The sequence below is a fragment of the Montipora capricornis genome, chromosome 9 (assembly GCF_036669925.1).
Source record: "Montipora capricornis isolate CH-2021 chromosome 9, ASM3666992v2, whole genome shotgun sequence".
NCBI classification, from domain to species: Eukaryota; Metazoa; Cnidaria; class Anthozoa; order Scleractinia; family Acroporidae; genus Montipora; species Montipora capricornis.
In genome coordinates, this window is record NC_090891.1 from 12548761 (window position 1) to 12554058 (window position 5298).

Here is a 5298-nt window from a genome sequence, read left to right on the forward strand (position 1 = left end):
TCCCCCGCACCCCAATTCAAAAAAGACTCCCTCAGAAAAACGAGGAGAAACATAAGAAATGGGGAGAAAATGGGAAAAATGCGAAGTATTACCTAACCCCCTCTCACTCAAAGACACATTTGTGGAGCAAAGCGATGTTCTTAATGTCACTGGTAAGGAAATTCATATTGTGCTTGGGATGATGTTACGTCCCGAATTTGTTAGGAACAGACACATTTTATCGCTTTTTCAGGGGCTAGGGAAGTTACAGTGCAGTACCTTACTTATATTGCATACTATTGAGAAATGAAGAAACAGGATTAAACTCGAATCCTGCTATAATTTTTATGCAATTGTTATGACTACTAGAGACTGACTATTTAAACAACTTACAGTTATTTGTAATATCTGCCACAACCAACACAATGCTTCCGTGAAAGAAATGCCCTGGGTCATGCTTTTTCGGAAAAGGAACCTAACCAGTCACCCAGTTGTGCGAGGTGAGTACATTTATTTTTTAAATCATTAACCATGCATGCCAGTAAATAAAGATATAAATAAAGCTATGCGGTATGAACCACAGTTTCTAAGACCCAGGATGACACGTTAAACTGAAATCCCCATTCGTTTAAGAATGCAGCTGGGTATGTTGTCAAAATCCTATTTAATTTGTTTGAATCTGTTGGTAACAGCAATTTAATAAATTGGACATTTTTTATTTGCTGAAAATCATCATAAAAGGCATCAACAGAAGAAAAACGCAATTAAAAATTTTTATCACAATTGGACCCTGTCGTCATTTTGTTATTCCCATAGAGAAGTAACTTTTGCTTCGTTTATTGCATATTGGGTGTACAAATATACCTACCGTACTCGAGCATATTTCGTACCCGCATTTTTTAAAAATAATTGCTATGAAAAAATATATGTTCTTAATATTTTGCTCGCTCTCAAATGAAATTAATTTTCATTTTAAGCCCTTGTAAAGAAGCTGCGTTAACTTAGCTTGCGTCTTCAACATACTCTCCCCTAACACCCTGTGTTTCGAGGCGTGGCTGCAGCAGTGATGAAACGTGGACGCATTCAGCTCTGCTTGTATTTGAAAACAGCATGCAAGAGTTTGGACTGACTCCAGAGAATGTTGAAGGTCCAGTCCAAGTTTTCAACTCTTGTATGGACAGCCTTGCCAATGCTCTAAGAGAGCCTAGGATTGATCCTCTTCAATCGCAGGTAGCTTGATGGGAAAACTGTTCTAATGCTGACAGATCAGCAGTTATCCATAACGCAGAAGAAGCGTGTCAGCTGATATGTGATGTAATAGCGCCAAATGATGGAAAGCAATTATTCCAAGCCATGGTACAACGACAACAAAATAAGGGGGAAACTGGTGGTGCTGGTATCCAAGCCCTTGTAATTAATTGCGTATCAGAAAGCACCTTCTAAATCTTTGAAAACAGAAATTCTGAGTATCTATGCTAATCGATTCACCACAAAAGAGCTTAAAGACATTTACAAGCCATTTGAAAATCTTTCTGATAGACAAATAAAGAAAGCTAGAGCTCAAACGAAGACTAGTGGGCCTGGAGTACTTGTTGAAAAAGTATCACAGCACAGAATCCGTCTGAACCAGCACCAGCTAGACCATTTTTTAGAGTTTACCATGAGGCCATATTACTACCAAGACATAGCTTATGGTACTCGCACCCTTAAACTTGAGAGTGGTGAAGAACTTACTATGCCTAACGTCGTTCGCACCGTGGCCAGATGCACGATTATCAACCAGTACTTGGATCATTGCCAACAGACTGGATTTCAATCGATCAGCATATCCACCATGTGGAGAGTACTTGAAGTTCAGGAAGCCTCGTAGAGAAAATCATTGAGAGGTCTTGATAATACAGCAGCTGATGGTGCAGATGGTTTTCAGGATTTGTTACGAATCGTAGAGGAGTTAGAGCGTGCTAGGGCTCTTAAGGACTGGTGTGAAAAAGCTCGAAAGAGGCTACACAAAGGCAAGTTGTATCTCAAGACAACATATCGCGACCACTGCAGAGAGGATGGTAGCTGCTGCCCTGATCACTGTAGAGCATTTGCATCGAGCGATGTCAGTGACTCTGACTATAAAGACACATGCGGCCATAGTCATGACATGGCGTGTGGTAACTGTGAGAGTCTGAAAAGTGTTGTGGGAGAAGTAAAAGATGCCATTACCGAGTACAAGACCCAGCTGGGTAAAGATCAAGCAAATGATTTTCAGTATAAAGCAACCGGTGCTGCCTTAAAATCTTTGATTGGAAAGCGCATGTTCCCAGAGCGCAGAATCAAGATCAAGTTAAGCGCCAAATTCTCAACTCTCTTGAGGAACATGAAGCATTCATAGTAGTTGATTGGGCAACGAAGTTCACGGCCATGAAGTTTCGGGAGAAGCAGGCAGAGTGGTTTGCAAAGAGAGGAATCAATTGGCACGTGAGCAGCGTTATCACGAAACGAGACGAAAGCCTTGAAGTAACCTGCTAGGTACACCTTGTCAACAGTTGTCCACAAGACCGGTTTGCAGTATTATCAATCCTGGAAAATCTCTTGTCCACCATAAAGCAAGGAAATCCAGAAGTTAAAAAAGTGTTCTTGAGATCAGATGAGACAGGGTGTTACCACAATAGCAAGCTAGTGTCGTCCTTTCAAGAAGTCAGGCACCGCCTGGGGATTAAGATCGTGAGAGACGACCACTCCGAGCCTCAGTCGGGAAAGGATATGTGTGACAGGATTTTGTGTCCGATGAAGGCAGCTATTAGAAGGTACTGCAACGAAGGCCATGACGTTGTCTCAGCTCAAGATATGTATACCGCCTTGAAAGAGAGACCAGTAAAGGGCACGACAGCGACGGTACGTGCTATCCAGGAGCAGTGCGCAACGCTGGAGATAAGCAAGATTCCGAACTATAGTAACCTGCACAACTTCAAGTTTACACATGAAGGCCTACGTGTATGGAGAGCCTTCAATGTTGGTCCGGGGAAGTTTATCCCATGGAATGACATTGTAATTTGTCCCCAAACAAAAACAAATTTCTTGGATGAGATCCCATTCTTCCCTACTACCGCTAGGCGGTTTGCATTAAGAGAGCAAAGCAAAGCCGAGGTCAATGATGACAAGCTCTTCGAATGTCCTGAAACTAGCTGCACTGAAGAGTTTCAAAGTCAGGCCGACCTTGACCTCCATATGAATTTGTTTGGTCATCGCACAATGCCGCAGCCTGTGAATGAGGGTCTCTATGATAAACTGAGGAGAGACTGGGTTGATCACTTCCAGACGTTGACTTTGCAAAGTGAAAGTTCAAGCGGAGCAACAAGGACGGAGACAGAATCCCTGACAAGTACCTCACGATTGCAAATGGGATGGGCACTTGAAAAAAAAACACGTAAAAGTGAGATTTTCTCAAAAGGTTAGGCAGTATCTGATACAGAAGTTTAACATCGGACAAGGCACTGGTAAGAAAGAAGATCCAGCCCAGGTTGCGAAGGATGTGCGGACTGCTTCCACAATAGAGAGAGAGGGAATGTTCGCTAGAACGGAGTGGCTCTTGAAGTGCCAAATTCAAGGTTTCTTTTCGAGGTTGTCTGCAAGCATCAAACAGGGAAGTCAGAAGGAAATAGAGTTAATGAGTGGAGGTGAGCAAGATACATCCACAGAAGAGGACGACGATTTAGCAGAGGAGTACGCTTGCAAGTTAGACGAGGAGCATTTGAGAGAAACAAGCGAAGCTGTCCTGGGGAAAGAAGGTTTGACCCACCCAATCTTGTACGATATTTACGATCTGTGCACGTTTGCAAGAGAGGCGAAGCTACCAACTTTCAAGGTCAAGATGCTTAGAGAGATCTGTACACATTTCGACGTCAAATTTCGATCCAGAGATACCAAGGCAGTTCTTGTTACAAAAATTAAGGAAATGGTTTCAGAATGTAGACCTGAACGTGTTACCTCAATTGTTAAACGGGTACAATCAGACCCGTCATCGAAGTATTGACATGGCCCCACGAGACGTCACCGATGACAACGAATGCGTTGTATGGACCAAACTGTATGGAACACGTTTGAAACGATGCCCTCGACCTAAACTCAAGGTGGGCGATCCTGTCCGTTTGAGTAAGAAACATCGTCCGTTCAAGAAAGGCTATCTCCCCGGTTGGACGGAAGAAGTCTTTATTGTGAGACGTGTGGTGTGAGGACCTGTGGTTACTTATCACTTGGAAGAATGGGATGGCACACCCTTGGAAGGGAGTTTTTGCGAGCAAGATGTCCAAAAAGTCGCCGTGCCAGACGACGCTTTGTTCCAAGTGGAAGAGATTTTACAACGACGTGGACACGTGGTGAAAGTCCGATGGTTGGGCTGGCCCCCAAAATACAATATTTGGGTCCCTCGTTCCTCTTTGACGCATGTATAAAAACAGATTTTTTAAAAAAATAAAAAAGATGAACCATGTCGTGTTACGCTACCTTGTCGAGTCATGTGCAGAAAGCCGAGTTTTCTGACAATGGCCCCTCTGACTTCAAGGCACCGTTGCCTAAAGATCGCCTGTGGCAAGAGGATGACGGATGGGAAGTGGGACTGTCCGGCACGTTGTTCCCTATCATTCCACCACCTGACACCCCGAGAAAATCATGGTCCACGAGGCGTACCATGTGGTGGGACATCCGGAAACATGGAATAAGGAAGGATACCTGTGCACCTACTACTATAGCACCACAAAAAAGGTCAATAACAAACTACAGATCGCATGCAATAAACGGGATGTCGTGCTGTTGTCGGAGATTACCCCTTCGAAGACGGGCGTCGAGTTTATCAAGATCATCCATCGAATGGAACAGAAGATCGCGGACGATTTGCGAGCTGGGGAGCACCTTCACTTTGAGTACCTCAATACCAGCAAGACCCCCCCAAAGACGAGGATCGACAGAACCGTGGCCACGTTTGCATGGGAGGAAGACAATTTGATCTTGGACAATACGGAGGTGTTTAAAAGTGGCATCCAATGGAAATATTTTGGATGGGTCGTCGAATTGGCTCTGCACATGGGATGGTTGACGACCAATCCCGGTTTGGATCGGTTTACGCCGAGGCATTATCACCGAGGTCCCAATCTACTGATGGTACCCTTTGATAAAAATGAACCGATGCCAGATTATGCCAAAGAATCGTTCCGCGACGGATTGATCTTTCAAGAATATCCCAATGATTTTTCCGAAGGACCGGTGGCCGTGGTCACCGAAGGTCAGGGATGGGAGTTTCTATCAGGAGCCCACTTCATGGTGATGGCCAAAGCC